Genomic DNA, 15,514 nt, shown 5'->3' with positions numbered 1-15,514 from the left:
TTTTACATCCATTTGTCAGTTCTTGGCGGGGGGGCAGGGGTTGGAGAGATAGACAGAAGGAGACTTAAATCCCATTCCCTTTGATTGTTTTCATTATGTTAGTGGACTAATATTATAATAAATACATTTTAAAATATGATGGGCTTGATTCTTATTTGATGAAGCTCCTTTCCCTAAATCAATTATACTAGTTAAAATCACCTTGAAAGAACTAGCCCAGGCTAAAGGGACTAAATGGATTGAGAATGTTGTCTTAAATGGTTCATGGAGGCTTTTTGTTCTTTACTGAGAATTAAAACAATACAGGAAGTTTTACTTCCCAGTTATCAGATATTAAAGGTACTGTAAATAATGATTTATAAAGGCTATCACCGAGAAAGGGTATTATTGCTGTTAGATGTTTTTATCTGACACATGGCTTTATGGGCAGGTGTTTCGCTGTACCTGGCAGGTGTTAAGCACCAAAATGCAACAATAGCAGCATCCTGCCCCTTACCTTCCTCAATCCCACCCTCCCCCTGGGATCTCTTACGGATACACGGTGTGCTGTAGTTTTTAATTACTTGCACCGAGAAGGTTGGTTGTTTCCTTGAACCCTACTCTGAAACGTCAACTGAATGATTCACTGAAGTGTAGCTTGGATGAAATGTATTCCTTTACAGTTTAGTTTGACAGAAAGGTTGTATACATACCGTGTGAAGTACTGTGCTGGATCCACAAAGACTTATGAGTATCTTATGGCTATAATAAATATTACATGCAGTATAACATTACCTACACAGTATAGCTCAGATCAGAGTTCTCTTAAGCTGTCACATAGTGAGAGGGCATTACTACCCCAAGCTATAAGACTAACAATAAGGGGTGAAGGAAGGAAGACAAAACAAATCACTCTGCCTTCTTCCTGGGTGATGCAGTGGGTCGGTGGCAGTCAGAAATCTGGAGTCCGCAGAGTGACAGTCCCACGTAGAATGGCACAGAGCTCTTACACAGGGAAATGCTCAACGTTGAGAAGCATGTGCTAGATTTTTACCTTCTCTGTTGCATGGCGTGCTACAGCAAGCTTCTCCTTCTGAAAAAAAGAAAACAAAGCAGACAGATAAGACCTTATCATCTTTACCATTAGTATTCACTATGCTTAATTACATTACTGTCTAACAACTATACACCTGTCTCCTGTCACTTTTATTTAAGACTCAGATTTGTCTGCAGTCCTTAAATGAAAACCAATACAATAAAGTATTTGTTGTAAAAGAAACTAACCGCATTAAATGCTAGGCTATCTTTGTTACTTTTTTGTGCCCTTCTTAGTACTGTTTTCTTTATATACCAGTTTTCAGTATGTCTTTTTAATTGATTGGAAAGACTTGAATCAGTATTTTTGTGAATCAAAATGGAGGAGGGAGTGAGGAAGCCAAGAAATAAAACACAAGAAATCCTACTGCTTTTACATCATGTTGAAATAGAACTTAACCTTATGTTTCTATTTTAGATCTTTGTTAAATCAACTTTTTATACTATCTTTGTATCCTGAAATCCACCATGATTTTCAAACTATCCTTTAATATCAAATGTCTTCCTTCTGCCTATCACATATTTGGTAAATTATTTACACATTCAGTGATGTAAGGCAATCTTTCTCAAGCCATTTCTGTTAGTTTTTATGGAACACTGACATCCTGAAGAATGTGGAATCTAATAGATGCTTCATTTCTCCAACTGCTGGACAGACTATGGTCCTCTGTGGGCATCTTACTAGACAGTGCTGGATTTTTTGGATCTACTCTAACACTGTCTGGTAACGATGTTTAAAGGGTGAACCAAACAACAACATGCATCAGGAGGAGCTCTCACAGAAAGACATTGTACCACAATTTAGGCCAAAGTGGAACATTTGGACAAGAGGGTAAGAATGATGGCTATCACATTAACAAGTATTTTTAGATATAGTAAATGGCTATAATCAGAAATACTTCCAACAAAAAGTTGCTGGAAACCACTCCGTTAGGTGCTACTGAACCTTGATGTTGCTGCGAAGGTGAGGCAGGACATGTCAGCTCTAACATACAAAACGCATGTCTTCTCAGGGGCACAGTAATGCTTTCTTCCTTCCGAACAGTAGTTAGAGCTCTGATGCATTTGCATGGCACAGCCCTTGTCCAGGAGGCTGAAAGATTTGCTTGTAATGTTGCCATGCTTGGCTGTGAAAGGTGGTTAGGGGCAGGATACTGGTTGTAAAGGTCATTCTTCCCAATTACAGTTCAATTATACCTCCATGGTTGAACGGCCTATGAACTTTCAACCTTATAACCTACCCTGTTATAGGCAGTGCTTTCAGCTTATAGAACAGGTGGGTTAATCACTCTAATCATTCCATTAAGCAACAAAGGAATTTAACCCAGGCAAGGAACAACTACTGAATGCTTACGCTACTCTACATGAAGAGCTGCTGCTCACAAGAATTCATTTTGTGTAGCAACTCGTGTAGAAGTACACTGCTGCATTGAGCGTGAGAATGGATGAGGTTTTGATTAGAAGCTGGGACTCCCTAAGGAAGTAAGTACTTCTCTCAAATGACATAGAGGTCAGATTTAAACAAGTTTCCTGCGCTGACAGAGGAGCAAGTGCTTGAGGAGACCTCTTCTTACTGTAAGAGTATTATCTTAGCGACCTGTGGTGTCACATTTGAGCCAGATAGTCCAGCTCCATCTGCTTTAGTAAAAAAAGCACAAGTTTCAGCACTGCTAGTGCTAATCCTGCTTGCTGTGTTAAAGATCTGATTCTTTAGCAGATTCTGGGATCCCTCACGTACCTAAAGCAAAGCATATATTTGCAGGCCAAATTTGGGGACTAAATTAGGTGCAAGTCTTGCCCTCCTCTAGTGATATTTAATGCCTCCTGCATTATGAACTGCATGTACATATTCAGGGCCAGTCTTTACTTACCCTGCAGGTCCTTCCTATAGTCCTTGACAGATTAATCCAAGTCAGTATTTTGCAGACAACCTGGTCTACCTGTAGAGGATAAGAATTCATGTCAGAACTCATTAGCAGTCCACTATATAAGCTGAGATTCATCCTTACACAAGGAGTGTTCATACTACCTGCACTTCTGAAAGACCATAAAATTTTAGCACTCCTGGGGATCTAACTTGAGGTGGGACAGTGCACAGACCTTGTACTGATTCTTCAGTATTGTACCCATTGGTTTTCAGCTCCTTTCTGTGGGAAATATAAGGCAGTGTTACACACACACTCTGACCACACGCTCCTCACCCCAGATCTTTAAATGGATTCCAAGTATTAATTTGTGTTTGAATCGCAGCACCAAAACATTTTCCTCATCCTCAGCGTAGTGGTAATCCCTCACTCCAAAACAGAACTGGTAGAGCAACACAGCGGTACACAAGCAAATTCTGCATTCTCCGCCTTTGTCACTGGAAAACTCTAAATGTTTTTTCAACACTTTGCAGTAAGCTGGGTGTATGATTTCTTACCAAAACTACTAGGTAATACAAGAACAGTAGGAAAAATGAACCAATTGGTATATAACTTAACATAAACTTGTTTCCATTACAATGTGAACAGCTTGAAAGGAGCTGACTGTGCCTGCTTTAACTCCACTGGTTGACTCACTGGAACAAGCTCAGTTTTGTGTTTGCCCTTGCAGGTTATAATTCTCAGGAAAACAAGAGAGAGAAGGAAGAAGCAGAGAAGCGTTATTTGGTGATTAGCCTCAGTGTTAATAAGTAACTGGTTCACAAGGGATTGAGGAAATGGTGTGAAATTTGAGTGACTCTGCAAATTGGCTTTTAACAAGCATTTAAATAAGATGAATTGGAGCACACACCTACCTCCCATCCATCTCCTCTTAAAACAAAGTATGGGTCCTAACCTTGGATGGAGTTGAGTAAATAAAAAAAAAAAAAAAAGAGATGATAACTAATTGAGCATCCATGCCAGGCACAGGAATGTCACCTTAAAAAAAATGAAATGGAGACCAGGGAAATCCCCCCCTACCCTCCCCCATGATGATGTATGCTTAGGAAAGTGTCCGTTCAGTCTTGTCTCAGAGGGAGTTAGTCATGAGAGCCAGGGGCAACCCAGAAAAATCCCCTCTGCCTTAATATCTTTCTCTCCCTCCCCTTCTCCTACTGATTTTCATCTCACTTAAATCAGTTTCACAGGAGAGCAATTCTACAGGCAGTACTGATTCTTAGGCTGGTTTAAGAGCTGTCTGAGGCCTGGTCTGCATCAGACTTAATTCTAAAAAAGTTAACTCACTGAGGGGAGCTTTAATATCGATGAGGGCACAGTCTTCAGAGTGCAGCTGAAACATGTGCATCCACAGTCTTGCTGTGCTACTATTGACAGAGCTGCACCAGACACAGGCATGGTGAGCAATTTCACAGCAAGACGGATGCAGGACAGAGCTGTTGGTAAGTTAAGTTTTTTACAATTTTTTTTTTAACTCATGTACCAGTGAACTGGAAACGGTTGTTTTCATAATTATACTGCCTCATAATCAGCAAGTATTTCAAGTTAAATATTGACTGGTTATTGCTTTGTCTAAGGGAGAAGCCCTCAGCCTTTCCCTGCCCTATCTTTTTAGTCCTGGACCTGGAAAAATTCCTTTAATGTTGGTGGTTTCCTTTAGTCTGAGTGCCTGCTGATTGCTGTCTTACCAGGCAAAGTTAGATCTAGCTATTTTTGTCTAATACTGTCTGGTAATGCCGTCAATTGCACTGGCAAAAATCTTCGTCTTGACAGAAATATGGAGAAAAAAGCTTGCCTTTATCAGAAGAATCAATGAAGTCTGGTGTCTGGGCCTTCTCACTGGAGTTTGGGCTTACGTTAAAAGCTTATTCAAGTGCGCTGGTTCTATGTCTGTCTTGTTAACACCCAAACATGTACTGTAATGCCTGCAGAAGTATAGAGAGAGATGAGAAAAGTCAAGAGTATAAGCTTGCATGTCCATAATATATGGGTAGGTCGAGATACGTTTTCTGAACTTGCTTCCCTAAGAAACTAGACTCCTGTACTCACTAGCTATCTGTATGTTAGTAACTTTTGGACCTATTGTCAGACTTTCCTGAAATTTGATGGGTGCAGACATAACAACCCAGTAGCTTTGAGAAAGACATCATAAAACTAAGCTAAGCAGAGACCATCGTTGCTCCCAGTGACAGTAAGACTGCAGAGTAAGTGCAGCTGAAAACTCCCAGTGCCATGGCATAGGAAGTTGACATTTTAAGATTCAGAAACTCTTCATTGTAAAGAGTTACTCCTATACTCAATACAGAAAGCACTGAAGCTTTTTTGCTGTTAAGACAAAGAGAAGTTCTCTGGGTAAGCTTGGGCCATTTAGTCTGAGGTTGCTGTCAGTTTAAGTAGCTGCTTCTGTTTTGAAATTATTTCTTAAATGAGCAAAATTCAGCAACAGATCAGTGCACCCTGTTACTACACTGCAACTTCGAATAAGGTCTGCTTTATTTTTACACTGACAGAAAAGTACTTTTAAAGGTATCTTATAAAATAAAAGGGTTTGCAAAGCCCTCAGTTCAGCAGATCTTCTATTTGAGATGTAGTTAGTCAAATTATAGAATAAGAAAGGTGGCCTCCCTGACAAGAGCTCTGATTCCGCCCCGACACGTGGCTACCAGCCTTTATCTTTCCTATACTGAGAAGCAGCAATAGCCTATGCCAGGTGTTGGATTTCTTAATACAGCACCCCGAGTTGTGCAATATAACAGCGGTAGAGAGGGAGTAGCATGACAGAATGTATTCCTGACCTCAGCTGATGAGCATCCTGTGCCCCAAGGCATGAGAACGAAGATAGCATAGTTCTCTAGATCAAGTCTCACTAAATTGACAAGAATTTCCCAGTTAGGAAATCTCATTGCCCAAAACTGCTCAGATGGTGAAGATGGTATCTACGTCCTGGTTAAAATGACTCATGCTAGCAAGTCTCATTTTGCAGGGTACAAATGGTATTCCTTTTCATAGTACAATTATTTTATGGAAGCTTGCTACTTGTTTTGGTATATTGCAGTGTCTCATCAAGGTATTAGTCCACTACATCTTATACTTTTACCTGTGCTATCCTTGAACTTCACTGTTGGATTCCTTGTTTTCCTTTCCGCTATAAGCCTCTCTTTGTCCAACACTTACCCTTTGGATTTCACAGAAGCTACAGTCTCTTATTGGAAGTTCACTGTTTCTACTTCTGTCTTCATGAGATGCTCAACGTGATGTTCAAGGGTTTTTTTGGAGTTATCGTGTTTCCTGAAATGAAACAAATATGACCTTTCAGCAATACTACCCTTTACTAATTATGTTTAAAAGAAGTGAAAACAAGCATTACATGCCTTTTATTAGAATGTGTTCTTGGGTAAATTGGTAATAAAAAAAATCCCGCGAGATGTCCTATGCAGTCAGTTTTAAAGGGCAGGTATGCATAAAACATTCTCAGAGAAGGCAAAGAGATGAAGATATGACTCCAGTCCCTAATGCTGTGTTCACATATTCTGCTACCGGTAGCTTACTGTAATTATTCTGATGAATATTCTACCGTCGCTGTTTTTATCACTAGAATCCATGAGTGGATAAACACGTACAAAAAGATTGTTTTCTTTGTAGAAGTAGGAAGAACAGTTTCACTAGCTGCTGTTGTATAGATACATTTTTATATCCTACATGCTATTTAATGTGCTGTTTCACTGCCTTCGAGCTTATGTTATTAATTTTAGGCATTTTAGTTGTATATTTAATAAAAGAGTTGAATCTCAACCCAGCTCTGAGTTGAATTTATTTTGAAGCAATACAGATTTCTATGTGTTTAAACCAAGTAAACAGTATTCCCTGATGCTTGAATTCAGTCTAATAATTCCCATCCAAGAGCAATAACTGCTTCTCAGTACAGCTCTGTATGAAGATACAGCCAGCTCCTCAGAGTATTCTCTACGAGTTTGGATATGATGTGGCACTGATACAGCTGTATGCCTAGTGCACTCCAAAGCTCTGCTACTCATGCATTTCCTTCAGATGGACTGTGTTGGGCTGACACAATTTACGAACAGCTATTCAAAGGGGTTGCACCTCTGTGAAGCTGAAGTGGCGTTCTAGACCATGCTGAAGAAACATTGCCTTATCCTTGCCCCACTCATAAAATTCTAGCCGGCCACATGAGACTCAAACCAACTCAGTAACATTTCAGCAAGCTATGCTTTGAAATATCCTTGATTTCTGAACAACGGACCTGCCATTGTATGGGTTGGGGCGGGAGGGGGGAGGAATTTCAATATGCTCCTGCCTAAAAAAAACCTTTATCCAGAAAAAATGGTCCTTACACAAGCCAGGAGCTAGTGTCTCTCACAGAATACAAGCATTAAACTCTGCCTTATAACTCCTCAACATATATATATATTTCATGTTACTTGTCCTCCTGATCTGTAGTTCGGAACAAGCCAAGGCGACTTTTGACTTGAATACCCTCTTATGATCCTTGAACTAGCAAGGCAAATACCACCTTCACAAAGGCGGAGAGATCCTAACACAAATCCCCCTCTGAAGAAAGCAGTGGGAAGGAAATAAACTTCTATTTCAGCAAAACCACTATTTCTCTTTCTTTGATTGACAAGGGAACACCCTGGGTAGGTTATCTGAATTGAGTAGCAGGGAGTAGAAAGATGTACTGCTGTCAGAATAGCCTGGGCTCAGACAAGGTGAAAACTGAAGCAATCTGTTTCTGCCTAGTGTAATTATGTCTCACTGTGTAGATTGAGGACTTACTTATGATAAGAGCAAGGCAAGTAGGAACCTTCCCGCTACTTGTAATACCTTCAGCAATACTCAAAAGGCTACAAAAACTCCAAATAGAGTACCTAGTACCATCGCTGGTTTCCAGGTACAGGCACAACTTCTTAATCCCTGCTTTCAGTCTTGGTACCTAGTAGATTTTTATTTTTGTAGGGGGTAACAAAACTTTGTAAGCAAATTATTATATTGGGGTCAAAAGAAATCAGGCAAACTTTCATTTTGGTCTGCTTCCCTTTTATTAATCTTAGACTTAAAATGTTTTGGTACTGAAAATTCTGAAAAGCAGTGACAAATATTGTGTTTAAAGTTGTGAAAAGCAAATTTTTTCAGCCTTATTTGTTCCTCCAAAACCCTAAAGCCCTTAATTTCAACATGCTTAACATTCTAAGGTGATCACAGGTTCTCCTAAAGTTAAATATCCTTTTACCAGCCTACAGCTCATGCTATGGCATACAAAAAAAAGTTCTGAGGACTCTGTTGCATTACACTTTACAAACCAGTTGGTAAAATATGCAAGTACATTCTACATCATCAGGCAGCAGTCCATTATGCCTTTGCATGATCAAGCACAGCATGAGAGCGGGGATAGCATTTTACCAAACACAGCCCTCAAACACCTCCCGTTTGCTTGCCTCCCGTAAGTACGTAAGTATTATTGGTGCTTCCTACTGCTGCTTATGAGCACTAGGAAGGGTTTCAGAATTGGCTTTGTTTGCTATCATAATGCTATACAGGAATGTCACCTGTCTGTTAATGCTCTCGGCACCGCCCTTAGCCTACTCATCCGCGCAGAACTCAGCCAACCAGGCACCCTCCTAGGCGACGACCGAATTTACAATGTAGTCGTCACTGCCCATGCCTTTGTAATAATCTTCTTCATGGTTATACCGATTATAACCGGGGGCTTCGGAAACTGACTTGTCCCACTTATAATTGGTGCTCCCAACATAGCTTTCCCACACATAAATAACATACGCTTCTGACTACTCCCCCGATCCTTCCTCCTCCTCCTAGCGTCCTCAACAGTAGAAGCAGGGGCCGGCACAGGATGAACTGTCTACCCCCGCTAGCTGGCAAAATAGCCCACGCCGGAGCCTCAGTAGACCTAGCCATCTTTTCTCTACACTTAGCAGGTGTGTCATCCATCCTAGGGGCAATCAACTTCATCGCAACCACCATCAACATAAAACCTCCAGCCCTCTCACAATATCAAACCCCGCTCTTCGTATGATCCGTTCTTATTACCGCTGTCCTACTATTACTCTCACTCCCCGTCCTAGCTGCTGGCATCACTATATTACTTACAGACCGAAACCTCAACACAACATTCTTCGACCCCGCTGGCGGCGGTGACCCAATTCTGTACCAACACCTCTTCTGATTCTTCGGACACCCTGAAGTTTATATCCTAATTCTCCCGGGCTTTGGAATTATCTCCCACTTAGTAACATACTACACAGGCAAAAAAGAACCATTCGGGCTACATAGGAATAGTATGAGCCATATCTATTGGATTCCTAGGGTTCATCGTATGGGCCCACCACATATTTACAGTAGGGATAGACATAGACACTCGAGCATACTTCACATCCGCCACTACAATCATCGCTATCCCAACCGGCATTAAAGTCTTCAGCTGACTAGCAACACTGCATGGAGAAACAGAGACCCCCCAATACTATGACCCCTTCATCTCAAGAGCACCGTCCCCTTCTCCCCCCCTACCTTTGCAACTATTAGCTGAAGACAGCATTGCAATCAAATTGCTATGTATTACCTACATGTTCAAATTGGGAAAACTCAGGCAGACACAGAAAATAACTTGTCCAGACATTTGCAGAAGAAAATAACCAAGAGACTTTGTTGTAGACTCCAAGTATTCAGAGTTCTTATTTGGCTTTAACTTACTAACATTAAAGTTTAACATACTGACATAGCAATCTATGGGTTTAAAAAAAAGTTCAGCACCTCCTTTCCTCTCCTACAATTAACAATTTTAAAAACAAGTGAAAATAAACCAGGGATTTCTAACAGGGAGCTGAGCAAAGACAAAGAAAAAGCACTTAGTTTTCCTAGTATTTTGTATGAATCAAAACATTCAGGGGGAAAACCAGCTTGAACCCTTCTAAATACTTCATTAGTCGTCACAAAACAGTAAAAACTCCAGTGCATTAAAACCGCTTCATATCACTTTTAAGTATGACGAAAGCACAATCGATAGAAAGGCTTGTTCTCAGTGTGGTATGGGTGCTCTTCAGAATATCAGCCCTAAATGTAGTATAGAAGGCTATTTAGATACTTAGGTGGTAGGGAAGAAAAATATTAATACCTAGCCCCCTTAAGAAACTTCTGCTTGGGAGGAGCTCTTTTCATATTCTTTTGTCAGTTTATTTTAGGCAAGGAAAGGTGGATTCAGCTCCCAAGGCAGTAAATTTAACAAGCACCTCCTGGCACAACTGTTACAATCTAAACTGATTCAAGAACAAAGTTCAAGACATTTAGACTTCAGAAACTATGAACACATAATTTGATCGTTTCACTTAACAAAAGTGGATTTAAGTATTAAAGAAGCTGCTTAATGAATAACATACCCTTCTATCAAACTAGCTACCTTTTTCAAGGCAACAGCACTTTTTTTTTTTTTTCCCCCAGATATCGCGAGCTTGCTTTAAAAGTACATGGGATCTAAACTACTTCCATATTCAGGTTAGAGTGTTAGCGACGCTGCCCTGGGGACTGCACAGAGCAAGCAGACTGCTCAGGAGGGAGCCCTGGGGAGTCCCCAAGGACTGCCGGAGCACGGCTGACTCCCTGGGGCAGGTAGTGCCTATAACCTCACTGTCCCCTTCTGAAACTGCCTGTTCACTTTTAAACAGTGTAGAATCGTGGAATCGTTTAGGTTGGAAAAGACCTTTAAGATCACCGAGCCCGACCGTCAACGCAACAGCACCACGCCCACTAAACTAAACTAAACCATGTCCTGAAGTGCCTCGTCTACGTGGTTTTTTAACACCTCCAGGGATGGTGACTCCACAGCTTCCCTGGGCAGCCTGTTCCAATGCCTGACAACCCTTTCAGTAAAGAAATTCTTCCTAATATCCAATCTAAACCTCCCCTGGTGCTACTTGAGGCCATTTCCTCTCCTCCTTTTCTCCAGAAGAACCAAGAGGATCTGATATTTGATAAAGATTCCATTTTAATTTTGGTGTCCAAACACAAATCACTTAATAGACTATATTAAACCGTTACCTCAGTCCCTCCGATTGGGAGCCAAAGCCAGGGAGAGGCTAAAGCAAACTCTTAGGAGAAACAACCTGATTTGGATTGCTAATTTTATTTGCATACCAAACACCACTTTAAACAAACCCATTTGGATTTCTGTGTGCAAGCCTAACTTATTATTCACTATCTGCTATTTGATGACTGTGAGCCTATCCTTTCAATAAACACATGCAGATCGAGAGAAAAAGCTTTGAGTACCACTGAACAAAGGGAAACCTGAAAACAGACTAGGATGAGTTAATAACATGCAACTCTTCCAGGCTGCTTACTTGTCTTTATCCTTACTTGTCTTTACTTGGCCTTTATCCTCCTTCGAACAGGTCCTAAAATCAGGGCCATTTTAGAACTGTTTGGGAATAAAGGAACTGCCTACAAATATACTTTAAAAAAATAGCAAGCAGAAGACTGGGAAGAGTCTGAGCTAACTGTGGTTGTATGGTGAACAAAGTGAATTAGACACGGCCTGCATTTAACTCTTTTTTTGTTAGAAGTTTTAGGCATGACTATGGCAGGACTGAGAGGCCTCCCATTCCCTGCTATATCCCGTTTTCCTGCCCTTTGTCTGGATAAGGGGTATTGGGGGTAAGAGGTTTACTCCCCCCTCCTCTTCCCAGCCTCATGTTCCCCCAGTCACTGCACTTTGCCGCCTCCTTATTCCTATCAATGCCAGCGTTTGTGAGTCCATGCTCTAGAACAGACCAGGAAAATAAAGCAGACTGGGAAAAACGCCTGCTGCTCCCCAACACACACCTTTCCTCTGGGCCGGAGAAGGAACCATTACACTGCACTGGTGGAAGAGGGTGGGCACAGAGATGGAGCGAGCCAGGAACCAGCACTACGCACTGAGCAGGGCAGCAAAGCCCCCCAACAAACCTCCCCTGCTGTGTTTGCACAACAAACCGATGCCTCAGCTCCAAGACACTACAGCAACAGATCAGACCGGTTAAAGAAAAGACGTATTTCTTACCTGGAAGCTCCTCAGCTCCGCGCTGGAGTAACCGCTGATCAGCTTCTGACCTCGTGGCTGGCCAGGTGACTCCCACTATAAATCACCAGATAAGCAGCAAGTCCCTTCAGCTGTGCTCGGGCAGGACCCCTGGCACCCAGAGCCACAGCCTGGGCTGCTCACAAACGCCTCTCCCCTGGTCTTCAGCTCGTACCCAACTTCTTCCACATTTCCCGAGTCTCTGTAAATTCATCCACGTCCTGGACTCCTAATGCTTACTATGATTTCTGTCCTAGAGCTGGCCCTAACTGCTAGTATTGTCTGTAATGTAAAGGTTTTACATTTGCTTATGGTTACAAGAATTAAAGCAGCTTTGCTTAAGGTCTCAAAATTCCCGCAGCCAGGAATCTGGTTTTTGAACACTTTGGAACCTTTTTATGGTTTCAGTCAGAACTAAATCCTGGGTGAAAGTTCCCCATCTGCAAGGGCTCAGCATATACGTACTGTATGTGGTATATTTAGGGGGGTTCAGAGAAATGTGGGTGTGAGCCTGCCGTGTCCCTCATTCCTGTGTTTTCTGGGAATATCCCAATCTTTTTCCTGTTCATACCTCCAGTGCCTCTCTCTGATACACTGTTACCAAATTCAGCTACTTCTCTTCACAGGTACTATGGTCAAACCACTGCTGATCCCAGAAAAATTTACTTGTTTGCCAGTAAATGCTATAGGTTCAACCTGAGAAGTCAACTGTGATTCTCACTGTATGAATGTGAATAGTTTTACACATTTCTGTTGATACTGCGAGGTGCACTTCCCTGCAGAAATACTGCATAAGCAGTCGTGAGATCCTGTTTCTGTGGAAATGAAAGGCAGAGTTAATGATTCCTTCAGTACTGTACGAGTTGATCTTGGTGAGGCCATTCAAGGCCAGAGCTGTAACTGTCAGACGTTTAATGATACCTAACCAGCCCTTCAGGGTGTTTTCATAAACTTGATAAATCAAAGACAACTTCATCTGTCATCGAGCTATGTGGTTATTCATAGCAGACTGTACCTTTCCAGTAAGGGACAAGTATCTGGTGCAGATAGCTGATGGAAAAGAAAGCTAGCTCTGTCTGTAAAAAGCCACCAGAATACTGAATGTTTTTTTAAAACAGAATTTACAGGCTGCATCTGCAGGTAGCTCAAAAATGTACAGCCATTTCTTAAGTAAGCAGTCTACATCTATTCCAGGCTGATGTTACCAAAATCACAATGACCTTTTATTGGTATGAAGTGAGGGTCTCTTCAGCCTAGCCTACAGTGTCCATTTACGTTACAAGGAGTTGAACTGGTAGATGCTAATTGAGTACCCCAAAGGGAAGCCAAGTTCTGGAACACTACAAGGGAATCTTCCCTCATCTGAAGCGGTAAGGGGCCAGTGTGAACAGTTCGCAAATGACTGGTTATGCCAAATAAATGGTTAAGTTCGCTGGGTTACTCTCCATAGTGAAAAAATAAAAATAGCTAGCACCATGGCTCCATGGGATGGTCTTTGCAGTTTATGCAAAACATGATTGACAACACGCATGAAAATTTGGCCCCATCTGATACTGTGAAGCAACTGCTTTTTTGAACTGCAACATGCTTTGCCAGTAACTCACAGCAACAGATGGGGCCCTGTCAGGGTCTGAACAGCTCACGAGGTACAGAAAGAAGGAACTGGAATGACACATATCCTACAACAATCTGATTGCCATAAAACTAGTGAGACGACTGCCATAGTTTGGCCTTAGACTTATGGAATATCAGGTTTCAACAGAAATTCATTTCTGAGAGCATCTGGGCATCCCTCTCACCTTCTGCAGGAGGGTGGACTGTGGGTGGAGCATCCTGACTTCATGGTTCACTGGCATCACTTCAGAGTCCTGGAGGCATCCAAGAGACAGGTCCAGGCTTGCGCAGCTGTGGATTCTGAAAGGAACCAAAGGCATTTTTGAAAGAGGACACATGCTTAGTTATAGCCGACTGGTACAGCAATGAGAAATTTGTTTAGTCTCGGGAAAAGGCCTGCCAAGCAATGGTTTGTACTTAGAAAGCCTTTGAGAGTCTCCCAAAGTGGTGTATGAAATAAAACGCCTGAAGAAAATACCACAGTAAATAAAAGAACACTGAAACTCTTCTAGGGAGGCAAAGGTATATAGCTCAGCATAAACAGGGATGGCTTTGGGTCTGTAATAGCTCTCATCCCTTACGGACTGGCTTTCTGATGGTAGCGCTGACAGCATTGGTGTTAGGGAAGTTCAGTAAGGTCACTGCGGTTATTCCAGCTTCACGGAGATGCAGCAGGCTGCAGACAGGACTGGGGAATTTACAGCTGGGATTTCTGAAAGAGCCAAGGCAGCCAAGTGCCCAAATCAAACTGGAATTCAATGAGCTTTGGGTGCTCAACACCCCACGACCTTTAAAAATGCCACAAATTACTTGAGAACCTGCATCACACTGTTAGTGAATCAGTCCAGGTGACTATTTTATAATGGCTTCATTCCATAATGAAATGGAATTTCACCCTCGCCCTTCCTCTGGAGTTTGACTGTATACTTCAAGTGACCAGAGCAAGCAAAGGCAAATGGGGGGGGGGACACTTTGAATAGTACGGTCACTCTTTGCAGCAAGGGCAACACCTTGGCAGTAGTTTACCTTTAAAAAAACAAAACACTCTTTTTCGTTCACTACTACTGCCCCTGCTTGTGTCCATCTTGAATTTCCTAGGAATTCTGGAAGTGGGCTATCCTGGTAAGAAACTGCAGGCCAATCAGTCAGCTCTCCAGGTTAGAAACCGGAGCCAACGAAATCGCAAGTGATTTGCTCTCCTGTGAGTAAAATCAGAACTTGTCCCTTGTGCCTTACACTGCTTTGGGTTGGGTTTTTTATATTAAAGTTCTTTTTCAGTGTTGGATCCAGCTTTAAAAGGCGTAACCGTATATATCTCTCTCAGTATCTGTGGCAGTGAGTTGCTGAAGTTATTAATTTAGATATTTCACTGGGTGCAAAGATGAGCCACACAATCCTGTGATCTTCCAGATGCCTCAGAAAATGCATGTATGTAGCTGAGGGGGATACATTCTTGCCTCCATGCCACCAAAACAAACAGGTTGCTTTGCAGGAGAACACAGCCTTAGCATCATTCTCCAGGTGTACCTGTGATGGCAAGCAGGTAAGATTTCTATTATTAAGGTTATTTAAAAATATTTGTAGCTCATGAGCATTGGCCTAAACCTCTGTCACTGCCAAACTTGTGGCAGTAGTTCACTATTGCTTCCCCATGAGTTCGGGTACCTGCAGTTAATTTCATCCTCTCTGATTCCACTACAGCTTCTTAGTTCTTCTGTAACTGCTTCCTCCAGCTCTTCGCCAGCATCTGAGAGTTACTGCCTTGTGCTGTTTTCTGGTTTTCCTTCTGGCACAACCTAACATGGGCAAAGCAAAC

General features: G+C 41.9%; 1 long non-coding RNA gene across 5 annotated transcripts; it reads right to left on the bottom strand.

The window, feature by feature from the left end:
* Positions 1–1,982: 1,982 nt before the first annotated feature.
* Positions 1,983–15,248, bottom strand: LOC115343037. 5 transcript variants are annotated; one of them, XR_003923982.2, is made up of 7 exons: positions 15,005–15,248; positions 13,884–13,998; positions 12,067–12,141; positions 6,171–6,284; positions 3,152–4,921; positions 2,946–3,014; positions 1,983–2,057 (listed from the first exon to the last, which is right to left on the bottom strand). It is a non-coding gene; the product is annotated as an uncharacterized LOC115343037 (long non-coding RNA). The 5 variants fall into 5 exon arrangements; XR_005932712.1 differs by lacking the exon at positions 15,005–15,248 and having other exon boundaries at positions 3,152–3,678; positions 3,854–4,921; positions 13,884–14,715; XR_005932709.1 differs by lacking the exon at positions 15,005–15,248 and having other exon boundaries at positions 13,884–14,715.
* Positions 15,249–15,514: the final 266 nt, after the last annotated feature.

Source organism: Aquila chrysaetos, chromosome 6 (genome assembly GCF_900496995.4).
Source record: "Aquila chrysaetos chrysaetos chromosome 6, bAquChr1.4, whole genome shotgun sequence".
NCBI lineage: Eukaryota > Metazoa > Chordata > Aves > Accipitriformes > Accipitridae > Aquila > Aquila chrysaetos.
The sequence above is the reverse complement of the archived record's forward strand: the minus strand, read 5'-3'. Positions and strand labels throughout refer to the sequence as shown.